The sequence below is a fragment of the Schistocerca serialis genome, chromosome 3, assembly GCF_023864345.2.
Source record: "Schistocerca serialis cubense isolate TAMUIC-IGC-003099 chromosome 3, iqSchSeri2.2, whole genome shotgun sequence".
Taxonomy (NCBI): Eukaryota; Metazoa; Arthropoda; class Insecta; order Orthoptera; family Acrididae; genus Schistocerca; species Schistocerca serialis.
In genome coordinates this window covers 362,796,397-362,809,715 of record NC_064640.1, presented here as the reverse complement: position 1 = coordinate 362,809,715, position 13,319 = coordinate 362,796,397, and the positions used below count along the sequence as shown (strand labels likewise).

Sequence of the window (13,319 nt, the reverse complement as noted above, 5' to 3'; positions counted from 1 at the left end):
TAGAACTTACATGTGATTTTTTCATGCAATTTGGGTGCATAGATCCTGAGAAATCAGTACCCAGAACAACCACCTCTGGCCGTAATAATGGCCTTGGTACGCCTGGGCATTGAGTCGAACAGAGCTTGGATGGTGTGTATAGGTACAGCTGCCCATGCAGCTTCAACAGGATACCACAGTTCATCAAGAGTAGTGACTGGCATATTGTGACGAGCCAGTTGCTCGGCCACCACTGACCAGACGTTTTCAAGAGGTCTGGAGAATGTGTTGGCTAGGGCAGCAGTTGAACATTTTCTGTATCCAGAAAGGCCCGTACAGGACCTGCAACATGCAGTCGTGCATTATCCTGCTGAAATGTATGGTTTTGCAGGGATCGAATGAAGGGTAGAGCCACGGGTCGTAACACATCTGAAATGTAACGTCCACTGTTCAAAGTGCTGTCAACGCGAACAAGAGGTGACCGAGATGTGTAACCAATGGCACCCCATACCATCATGCCGGGTGATATGCCAGTATGTCTACATCTACATTTATACTCCGCAAGCCACCCTACGGTGTGTGGCAGAGGGCACTTTACGTGCCACTGTCATTACCTCCCTTTCTTGCTCCAGTTGCGTATGGTTTGCAGGAAGAATGACTGCCGGAAAGCCTCCATGCATGCTCGAACCTCTCTAATTTTACATTCGTAATCTCCTCAGGAGCTCGGGAAGTATGAGCAGGGGGAAGCAATATATTCGAAACCTCATCCAGAAACGAATCCTCTCGAAACCTGGACAGCAAGCTACACCGCAATGCAGAGAGTCTGTCACTTGAGTTTGCTAAACATCTCCGTAACGCTATCACACTTACCAAGAAACCCTTTGATGAAATGCACCTCTCTTCTTTGGATCTTCTCTATCTCCTCTGTCAACCCGACCTGGTACCGACACCACACTGATGAGCAATACTCAAGTATATGTCGAACGAGTGTTTTGTAAGCCACCTCCTTTGTTGATGGACTACATTTTGTAAGGACTCTCCCAATGAATCTCAACCTGGCACCCGCCTTACCAACAAATAATTTTATATGATCATTCCACTTCAAATCGTTTCATACGCATACTCCCAGATATTTTACAGAAGTATGGCGATGACAAATACACGCTTCCAACGTGCGTTCACCAAGATGTCGCCAAACACGGATGCGACCATCATGATGCTGTAAACAGAACCTGGATTCATCCGAAAAAATGACGTTTTGCCATTCGTGCACCCAGGTTCGTTGTTGAGTACACCATTGCAGGCACTCCTGTCTGTGATGCAGCGTCAAGGGTAACCACAGCTATGGTCTCCAAGCTGACAGTCCATGCTGCTGCAAACATCGTCAAACTGTTCGTGCAGATGGTTGTTGTCTTGCAAACTTCCCCATCTGTTGACTCGGGGATCGAGACATGGCTGCAAAATCCATTACAGCCATGCAGATTAGATGCCTGTCATCTTGACTGCTAGTGATACGAATCCGTTGGGACCCAGCATGGCGTTCCGTATTACCCTCCTGAACCCACCGATTCCATATTCTGCTAAGAGTCATTGGATCTCGACCAACGCGAGCAGCAATGTCGCGATACAATAAACCGCAATTGCGATAGGCCACAATCCGACCTTTATCAAAGTTGGAAATGTGATGGTACCCATTTCTCCTCCTTACATGATGCATCACAACAACGTTTCACCGGGCAACGCCGGTCAACTGCTGTTTATGTATGAGAAATCGGTTGGAAACTTTCCTCATGTCAGCACGTTGCAGGTGTCGCCACTGGCACCAACCTTGTGTGAATGCTCTGAAAAGCTAATCATTTGCATATCACAGCATCTTCTTCCTGTTGGTTAAATTTCACATCTGTGGCATGTCATCTTCGTGGTGTAGCAATTTTAATGGCCAGTGGTGTAGGTGTGGTACCATGATATATTTTTGTAGGTGCATTTAGGGGCGCATGTGGATACAGCCTGCGAAATTAATTGTGAATGCAGTTAGTAGCCCAGACGTAACACATTTGAACGTCATGCATGATGCAGTAGTCTTTCATGCATCTCGTTTTTTTATGAAGTCAGATGTCCTGAACTATGGCAAGTAAGTGATGCTTGGCCCCACAACGATTGTTGCCTGGTAGTAAGGAATATGTGTAACAAGTTTGGTTGAAATTGGTACAGTGGTTTGGGGGAGATGTAGAAAACAAAAACGCACATGCACGCAAAATAGTTATTAAATATTTATCACTATTATTTTGAGTCACTGATGGTATTATTCTCCCTTTATAATATGTATGGATACCAAGAGAATAGGGAGTTCTCTAAAGAATATTAAAATTACAGGATCACTTAAAGCAAAAGCACCATAGGTTGTGGGTGCTCTATATATCACATTTCTTCCACGGACAATAATACTATCAGTGACTCAAAATAATACTGATAAATATTTAATAACTGTTTCCTGTTACAAGACACAATAAAGAAGGAAACTGAACCAAATATTAGATCAGCTACTGGTAGAGACACACACAAGTATTATTAAATATCAAATAGATTTATGATGATCTTTGTATCATACTTTAGTTCTTGTACTCAGTCACATATGCAATCTGTCTCAACTGCAACCAGTTCTAGGCAGATTGATATACTTGTTAATAAAACTATGTAATGAACAAGGAGAAAGAAAATGTGAACAATTACAGGCCAATATCTTTGTTACCAGTGTTGTAAAGAAAGTTGTGTGCAAGACAGTAATAACATATTTCAATACATATACATTGTTTTCAGACTTTTAGTTTGGTGTTAAAAGAGCATCAACACAAAATGCAATTTATTATTTTGTCTGAGAAGAATTTATGAGTAATCGGTCTCCTGGCTTGTTTTATGTGGCCTGAATTCCTCTCCTGTGCCAACCTCTTCATGGATCATTCCACATCAAGGGGACCAGGGGTCTCCACTCGACCATCTCCAAATCTAATGAAATTTGGTGTGAAGGTTCTACATGGTCTTTGATGGTTATATACCAAATTTCAGTTCAGTATCCTCAGTGGTTGAATTCTTAGGGGAGTTTGAAGAAAGACTACTTACCTCCACATCATGTACGAAGGTGCAAATGTGCCAAATTTGCTAGGCTTTTTTAACAGTTCTAGCAAACATTTGGTCATTTGCTTTAATACACATAGAAAACTTTTTATGCTGAATCATACCATGGCAAAAATTAGGGATTTAGCCATGCCTAAATATAGATACAAGCCTCTAAAGTGGCTAAAAAATTCGTCACACTATTCTGAGAGCTGACCACTGCTACTTTTTGTGTGAGCCAATCACGCCAAAACTTCAAATGGCTATTCCTACTTATGATGTCTATATATCAATCAAATTTAATTAGCACTGGATGCCCAGATGAAAAGATATCCATCTGCAACGTTAGCCAAAATTTTCCAGTTGCAAATTTGAGGTTTTTTTTTTTGGGGGGGGGGGGGGGGGGGGCAATATCTCAACTGTGTCATCTTCAATCCTCTTTTTCTTGCCAAAGGTAGATAGAGCATCCTTTTAGCTTTCAAAGCTATAGTGTTTAATTTATGGATCTTTCAGTTTGATGAGTAAGAATATGTTTCAAAAGTTATTATTTTAGCACGTCAAGAAGATTGGAAAGTCAAATATTTTGCTCATTAAGTCACATAATTAATTATTTTTATTTGAGTGTATAAGTCGTTTCAAACATTAATTTATCACATGACATAAAAGCAAGTGGAGTACAAAACACAGCATATTTGTAGAACAAAAATACTAAAGAGTCAATTGCATTTTTCATTAAGTACTTCTACAATTTTGGGAATTACAGATTGTGGATAACTGTATTGTCTTCCTGATGATGATGATGATGATGATGATGATGATGATGATGATGGGGCTTCTAAAGTTCAAAATGGTTCAAATGGCTCTGAGCACTATGGGACTCAACTGCTGCGGTCATAAGTCCCCTAGAACTTAGAACTACTTAAACCTAACTAACCTAAGGACATCACACACATCCATGCCCGTGGCAGGATTCGAACCTGCGACCGCAGCGGTCGTGCGGTTCCAGACTGTAGCGCCTTTAACCGCTCGGCCACTCCGGCCGGCGGGCTTCTAAAGTCATGAAGATATGTTGCTCAGGAAGCTAGCAGGTATCTCTAACAGTCGGCCAGTGGAAGGAACGAGCATGACAGTGTGGGTGCATAAAGCTGATGAGGACGTCTTGGTGTTCATGTGAAACTTCACACGTTTCCAACCCACCAAAAACTGCAATCCATACAATTAACATACAGTCCTGGTTGTAAACTTGGAATTGAGACTTCTGGAATTTCTTCATCTGCTTCGAAGGTGTTAACTGTGAATGCTGTAGCATCATTGGAAACTCTGCTTACTCTGAGCTGATTACAATTAATTGATTCTCTCTTGTTCCAGATACTGTATGTCCCATGGTAAACCTTTTTTCTTGATCTGGGTGGATTTTTTTTTTTCAATTTCTTCTTTTGGTACGTATAAAGCTTTATGCCTGGAATACTATCATCCCAGAATTTGAATAAATCATATGGAGTCAATATTTGGTTATCTAAGGCTCTCTGCACACTAGCACAGACTGCAAATCCTTTTGCTGTTCCACCAATGCCATCACAAGGCAATTTACCATGGCTTGTTCCAAAAAATATTCCATTTGGCACCGATGCCAAAATCCTTTTCATGCAGGCATAAATTGATGAAACTTTTGAAATTCTTATATTGGGCAGGTGAATCATCACTAAAGCAGTAAATGTTCTTAATGTTTTCAGTATTTGTCTTGTCGAACAGAACAGTTGCTGACCATATGAATGCTAATACTCTGACACTCTTTGTCATCAAAATAGACATCAGAGGGATGAAATGTAGCCTGATTATTCTTCTAATGGAATCCTTGCACAGTAGCCTGGACAACAAATGAATAATTGGTTGGTTGGTTTGTGGGATTGAAGGGACCAGACTACAAGGGCCATCGGTCCCTTTTCCCACAAACTTTAAACACCCATAAAGAATAGAAACAAACAACGGAGATGACAATGGATGACACAGGACAAGAAAGACACAGACAAAGAAAACAGACATAAGGAATTATAATCACACAGAGTGTGACAGTGGTTGGCCAACCATTAAAACAAAAAGGAAAAGCCAACCACCAGGTGACACACTAAAAACCACAATCTAAAACTGTAGGATAAAGGCCAGGCTCAACACAAAAAAAGGACACACACTTAGATCAAATGAGAAAAACCCCCTGCACAAATAAAACTCAAAACTAAATCTGCCATTGCAACGTCATCTGATAAAAGTGCAGGACGCGTATCAGTCAGCGAAACATCTGCCTGAGTGGAGTTGAAAGCGGGCAGTCCAACAAAATGTGGACCACCGTCAAAGCCAAAACACAACGACAGAGAGGTGGGTCCTCGCAGCGCAATAAAAACCCATGCATCATCCACGTGTGGCCAATGCGCAGCTGGCAGAGTACAACAGAGTCTTTGCGAGAGACCCGCAAGGAGCAGCGCCATACACCGGCAGTCTCCTTGATGGCCTGACGTTTGTTGAGTGAAGGCAGAGTGCGCCATCGATCACCCCAGGTACCAAGGACCTTCTGCCACAAAACTGACTGAAGATCACAATCCAAAAGGCTGATCTCAAGGGCCGATGCACTGACAGCCTGTTTGGCTAGTGTGTCAACACGTTCATTACCCGGGATGCCGACATGACCTGGGGTCCACAGAAAAACGACGGAGCAGCCGTAATGGGCAAGAGTATGGATGGACTCCCGGATAGCCATCACCAGACGAGAGCAAGGAAAACACTGGTCGATAACTCAGTAAACTGCTCAGGGAATCACTACAGATAACGATGGACTCACCTGAGCAGGAGCAGATATGCTCTAGGGCGCAAGAGATGGCGACCAGCTTGGCAGTGGAAACACCGTAGCCAGCCGGCAATGATCGTTGTTCATAATGATCCCACAGAGTAAGAGCATAACCGACACTACCAGCAACCATCGAACCGTCGGTAAAGACCACGTCAGAGCCTTGAAACATGCAAGTATTGAGAGAAAGCGGCGGCGGAGGGCCTCAGTCCTTCGGGCCCTGTGCCAGATTGAGCCAAAGGCATGGGTGTGGCACACACCAAGGGGGTATACATAGAGGGGCCTGAAAAAGAGGCAGAAGAGCGAAAACCTCAAGCCCAGAGAGAAGAGCCTGGACGCAAACCATGATCATACACTCTGACTGGGGCCGCTGTTCTGGAAGATGGATGACCGAGTTGGGGAACAGCAGATGGTTCACTCAGTCAACACTTGACAGAAAACCATTTATGCATGGGTAATTCTGAGAAAATATTTTTGGTATTCTTAATTTTTGTGTGTTTGTTTTTTGTTTTTAAATGTTCTCACAAATTTTCATGAATTAGATAGTGAATCATCTCGTTATGATTTACCTTTGGCTTAGATGATCTCGTGGAATTTTATTAATTTTAACTTATTTTTAAATTTTACTCTAGTTACTACACTGACCACCACTGGACAGGAAAGGTACCAAGTGGTGCACCTTATGCTTTCTTGGGAGATGAAGGGCATGGCACAGACTTGACACAAGATCTGACAATTCCCTTGAAACAACAAATAGGAAACTTGCTGAAACCTTCCATTTGAAGCTAGTCCTCATATGACATTCTTAATGAAAGTCATCAACTTCTTTGTTTGTAATTCAATAATCTGATAACAAAAAAGTGCAATTTTTGGCAGTTCCATATAAAACTGTTTTCTCCGCACAAATGTCTCAAAAATTACAGGCCATATAGTGAAACTGCTTTATTCCTGATGTACCTGAGGAGCCATACCCTTTGACAAATCTTTAAAACAGAGAAGAAGAAGAAGAAGAAGAAGAAGAAGAAGAAGAAGAAGAAGATGATGATGATGATGATAAAGACAATGGAGGAAGACAATTTTCATATACTTGTATCTGTATATATCCTGATTATAGATTAAATAAACTTACGTATTTCTTGCATAAATAGCTCACCTCTAAGTTCTCATAGCTGCGTGATGTCTATAGGTCCATAATTTTACAGAGAGGATGTGGGGGTTAGGAACTCCTAAATTGCAAAGTGTCATCATGTACACGCAGAGCCTGCAACATAAGAGAACAAAGTATTATTAAAATTGTGTTTTCTGTTTGCAAATAATAGGTTAACGGTTTTACATAAAATAATTTTCCCCATATTCAAAAATATACACTACTTTGAACTGAGACTTTAGTTTCAGCTTGAATTGAATTTTGACTCATGAAAAACTCAGAGTCTCTGGACAAAAGCATGAAATGCTGAGTCAAATAAAGGCTGATGTGTATTATCACTTTTAAACAGGATACACCATTTATATTAAACAAACCGGTTTTTTACAGAGTGGTTACTGAAGAACATTAATAGATAATACATGGTACGACTCACAGTTGGCTGAATTGGTTCAAACTCTAAACAAGATATAAAATCCAGCACCAAAATCACAGCACACGGGAGGGCGTGGGGGCAGGGCAACACGCTTGCCACCCTAAGACCTGGTTTGAACAGAATTCTGCAGTGGGCATCTTTGGTAGCTCATCGGTCTGAGGAGCAGGTTAAAGTAGACGGAGACAAATGTGTAGGCCTACGAGTGAAGGTACGCTCAGAATTGCGATGCTTAAGTGTGTGTACCAAAATGTTATCTGGTAATGCATTGACTCTGTGTTGTTTCCAGGATAGGAATTAATTCTGCATTTTGGACTTCCCATTCGCTTCATTCATAGAGAAGTTACCATGTAAATTACTTTACCTAGGACAACAAACAATTAGTTATTGCCTAAATCAGTACCTGTTAGAAAAGTGCACACTATTTCAGTTTTGTGTGAGAGAGAATTTTGTTCACAAATTCATTTTAAAAGTATATATTTTATGCTACAGTACACTGTGTAGCTTACTGAACATTTAAATGACACAGCAACATTCCACCATTACAGATGACAGTCAGATTTTAGAAGTAGTAACACTAAGTTCGGCTTTCTGGGCCTAGACGGGGCAATCGGGCCCAATCGACCATCGTGTCATACTTCTCCAATGGCGTCCCTGAATGCGGTATGGAGGGTCATGTGGTCAGCACAACGCTCCAACCTTGTCTGACCTTGGAACCGCTACCAATCGGTCGAGTAGCTCCTCAGCTGGCCTCACGAGGCTGAGTGCACCCCGTTCCAGTCGTTCCACTGAGGAAAACTCTCTGCATGGTAGTCAGCCATCAGCTACGTAGGCTAAATGTTTTTAGAAGTACCGGCAATGAAAATTACGTTCCGTGATTTATATGGGTGCTGCGTAATTGTGTTGACACGATTGCGTGAATGAACATATTCTTCTTTCGCAAATCCTTTTCCACAAGACTAGCTATTTAAAATGACGTTTTCTGCCGTGTGGTTTAAATAGAAGGCTTTTTAACAGGTGTTATAGGAATGGACAATACAATGTATAATTGTCTCTATTTTTTGTGGATCCAGGTGTTTCTATATTGTCTGGTAATGGATTGATTCACTTCACACACGTTGTGTTTCCGCGGAAATATGTGGGGAGTAGTAGTCAGACTCTTAATCCTAGCCGCGGTCACTCCGATAGCCGTCCATTACAAATTCCACGCGTGTTAAGTGGTACGGTTAATCGGAAATTGTGCCAGTGTACGGCACAAAACTTTATTACAACACACAATTTGTAAATACGATTCTCCATGGACACCGCAAATTCTAGTTATACTGCCACGGCAGTTTCCTAGTTATGTGGATAACGTAGTCACAGCCATAATTCGTAAATTATTTCAGCATTGCATAATCTTCTTTATAGTAGTACCACATACACGAAGGAGACATTGTTCCACTTTGGCTGTATCGGCATTTACTTAGGTCTAATTAAATGCAGCAATAGTGGAAAAATGCCACCTTTACCGTGTTCTTCCTTGTTCTTTTTTCCATCGTTGAATAAATCTAGAATGATGACAGGACTATTTTCGCGAAATATTATCCGTTCTACGTGACCGCACGGTAAGATGACAAACATTTTATTAACGCCACTGTTGGAATGTACTTCAACTCTGGTTGTGACTTCCGTCGTATACTATGTCCAGTTCTCTATCCCTCCACAGGTTACAACCTCGAATGCTGATGTTCACACGACGACTCACTGTATTGCAATAACCGCGTATGACGTTGACAGAGGGTAATTAAGAAGTAGAAAGTTGTGTTTTGTTTATATTTGTCGTAATCGTTTCGTGGGCCAGAGCCCTTGTGACCCGAGCCCAAGCATCACGCAGAATCAACGCAGTAGGTTGCGCCGTAACACTCAACGCACATTTCAAACTGTGGAACTTCGACTCATTTACAAGTTTTCTACCCGAAAGAATTTCCTATGTATCGATGACAACAAAGCCAAGCTTAGTTTAAAGAGCAAGACGATGAAACCAGTCTTAGAGTCGAGATTTTAGCGAAGTTACTCACGGAAACTTCCTGGATTTAAACAGTGTGCCGGACTGAGACTCAAACTCGGGACCTTTGGCTTTCGCGGACAAGCGCTCTGCCGACTGAGCTTGCAAGCTCGACCCACGATCCGCCTCGAAGCCTTTCTTCCTCCAGTACCTCTTTCTGAAGTTACTCTCGATTAAGATGGACCCATTTTACAGCCACGCCTCTTATGAGTGTGGAATGTGCTTTGACACTTAAATATTTAAAAATAAATAAAGTCAACACGAGTACACACTGAAAAACTTAGATGCTACAATAAATTGACCCGAAACAATAAAGAGTGTCGTCCTCCACATGAGTATTCAAAAAATCCACTAAACTGCGGTTAACCATTTAATCACGCAAATTTTATGATTGTCGACTTAACTAAGGATCTGGGATTAAAACTGCAAACAACGTAAATCGGAACCAACACGCAGAACGCGTGAGGAAGGCCAAACAAAAACTCTGTTTTGTTGATAAACACTTACAAGGTACAACAAATCTACTGAAGAGACTGCTTACACTACGCTTGTCTGTCCTGATTTGGAATATTACTGCCACACCAGTTACTTGAGTAATTAATGGAAATCAACGCTCAGACTACTACTGTCCACGGGAGAGCTGATACAGCGCGCCACGAAATGGGCCGTAATGAACCGGATATACGTAAAACGGAGCAAATGCTAATCCATTGGAATAGCATCGCGGATTGTCAGGTGGCTACATTCAAGTGAGTGTGAGAGTGTGTGTGTGTGTGTGTGTGTGTGTGTGTGTGTGTGTGTGTGTGACGTAATTGCGCTTTTCAGCAACAGAAACACTAAATAATACAAGTTTGTATGGCCACAGTCTCTGAATGAGGTAGGTGGCGTATTCTGCAGTCCGTCAAAAACGAGTCCAAAATCAGTGATCTGTAAGTAGCTGCTAAATTACTAATGGTATCAGGTATGGATGCGTACACATCAAGAGCGAATCAAGCGCGGATGACTAAAAAGGTAACTATCACAAATACTAATTGCATAATGCAGGAGCCGGCCGAAATGGCCGTGCGGTTAAAGGCGCTGCAGTCTGGAACCGCAGGACCGCTACGGTCGCAGGTTCGAATCCTGCCTCGGGCATGGATGTTTGTGATGTCCTTAGGTTAGTTAGGTTTAACTAGTTCTAAGTTCTAGGGGACTAATGACCTCAGCAGTTGAGTCCCATAGTGCTCAGAGCCAACCATAATGCAGGCTTCTGGGAATGGGTCCTTCTTGGTGATGAAATGAAGCTAAACATGTTTGGCCCTGATGGTAGACATCCAGTCTCGCTGAGAATACAATGCAATAGCACAAGCACCAAAAGAACTCTGGTGGTTCCATGCTAGTCCGTAGTGCAACAGTTCAGATGGAGTCTGGCATCCGCATTTCGTTGAAGCAATAATAGAAAACATAACTTTTTCCGTTTCAGCAGTCTCCCAATCAGTCTCCTTTCGTGGCGTACTGTACGATGTCTTGCGTAGACAAATCAGTCTGCGCACGTACTGTCAGAACTGAAGCTGTGAAGACGAGTCGTGAATCGAACTTGGGGTAGCTCAGTCTCTAAGAATACTGCCCACGAAAGGCGAGACCGTACGTTCGAGTCCTGGTCCAACACACAGTTTTACTGCCAGGAAGTTTCAATAACAGCCTGCACCCCGCTGAAGACAAAGTTTCATTTGGGAAACATGGCGTTTATTGACATGTTGAAGATAAAATTTCATCCAAGAAAAAAGAAACTAGGTTTGGAAAACAATTTTAACGTTGTAATGACAATAATATTAAGCGTATATACGGCTGAACAACGCTGTAAAACAGCAAAAGCCAAGCCCACTGTCTTCCGATTTGAATCTTCTTTTTTTTCTACCTTTGCCCCGCATCGGTTCAGGGTCGGCATGGTTGGTTACGGACTTAACATAGTTCACTTAAAGGGTGGCTGGCTGCCCTTCCTGTAACCACACCATTACCCCACGGGACGTAGTGTGTGTACTCCAACTGTCTGCGTGTGGTGTTATTCTTGTGAAAGGGAGAGAAAAAATTCTAAGTGTTTGTGGATCATCTAAATAGGGCGCGATTTGGGTGCCAGCCCAGTATTCACCTAGTGAGATGTGGGATACCGACCTCCTCCGTTAATCCGCAGTGTGGATTCGATCCGTACAGAAAAGGTCTATTTAAATCTTGCCACAGAGCTCGACATGAAACGCTGCAGTCCATTACCGGAAAATTACGAGTACTTACAGTACCTAGCATTACATATAAAAATACAAAGAGATCTGGAAATATATTAACTGAGTTGTGGCTACAATACACACAACCGTGGGTCCGTCTGTGAGGAGTGAGTAAATGTGTGACATACTTTACAACGCACTGCCAGCGTACAAGGTATTGGAGGTAGATAGGTATTTTATAGGGTAGAGTTAAAAATATTAAATAAGTATGTCTGATCACATAAACAAAAATCACTCGAGAAATTGTTGATATTCTCTGTTTCAGATGCAACTGCATATGCAGCAAGTCGACGATGTGAGTCCTATGTATGAAGAAGAATAAAGTAGCAATCTAGGTCACTGTCTGTGAAAGTGAACGTAAATTACAGCATAACTTACTATTTGAAGACAGCGGATTGCTCTATTGGTAACTGAAGGTTTCGTCATGCAGATATATTTGACAGTATAATGGAACAATTTTTTCGTGTTCAGTACAGTAATTCTTTATGATTATTGTGCATGATGAAATTAAGGTGGATTTCATTAGTCAGTAATGTTAATGATGGACAAGTTCTACTGAAAAGGGCACCTTCTATTACTTGTCCCATCCTTGTCCAATGCAACCCAAGTTCCCTACTTTTCCATATAATTGTAAACGTGTTCAAACATACTGAATGTCTTTATAAAACATTTGACATGTCACATACTGTTATGTAAAATGTACCAAAACTGGCAATTTACATTTTGATTTTAGTTTTCAGTGCCTTTTTCACTACTTTTATCAATCAAAATGACATGCCCGATATTTCGTAAATGATCCACGGAAAAAACCTTCCCTGTCTGTTGCTAACCTACACAATATTAAATGTCCACACAGATTTCAACGTCAAAATGTCTGTATACAGGAACATCTCTCACGCGTTCCCAAAAATAGTGGATCCATGTTGACAATTTATCCATGGGTACGATCTATAGGAAAATGATCAGTGTCCCAATACTTGAGAGGGAGAAGTGGACGACGACTTGTTTTACTATTACTTCATGTGAAAAATAAATAGTACGAGTCTAAAATTTGCATTGCGTGTTATTAGCACAATGATTTGTATACTAAATCCGAATTTCCTATGCATTTTAGTACTTTTTACATCCCCAGGTGACAGCTTCTGGTTGCCAAGTTACTTATTTATTTCCGAAGAACTCCGTTAAGTGTGTAGCCCACAAGCTGAAATTTAGCTTTTCGCACAACTTAAGAAGAAAGCGGGCAATAATCAAAACGTATATATATATGACGGAGATCACCAATTGGTGATAGGATTAGGCTCAGATGTCTATATTACATTTCTTGTGAGTAGGTAGCACACGGGAAAGACTTGTTCACCAAAGAAAATAAGAGAGAATGTTAATTTCACTGAGGGTGCTAGTAACTAATTCCGACGAAAACCCCACAAATCAATTACAGATCTCGTATCTGGAACTTATACCTGAATTACACGAGCTAGTTGGTGGCAGTTGTTCTTATCAAAAACGCA

The 13,319-nt window shown here is 41.5% G+C and overlaps 1 protein-coding gene across 1 annotated transcript in view; it reads right to left on the bottom strand.

The window, feature by feature from the left end:
• The window catches only part of LOC126470173 (uncharacterized), a 271,424-nt gene that overhangs the window by 112,286 nt on the left and 145,819 nt on the right, over positions 1–13,319 (bottom strand). The window contains exon 3 of the mRNA XM_050097819.1: positions 7,083–7,190. The gene's annotated coding sequence lies outside the window, so the exon portion shown is untranslated. The remainder of the gene's footprint in view (positions 1–7,082; positions 7,191–13,319) is intronic.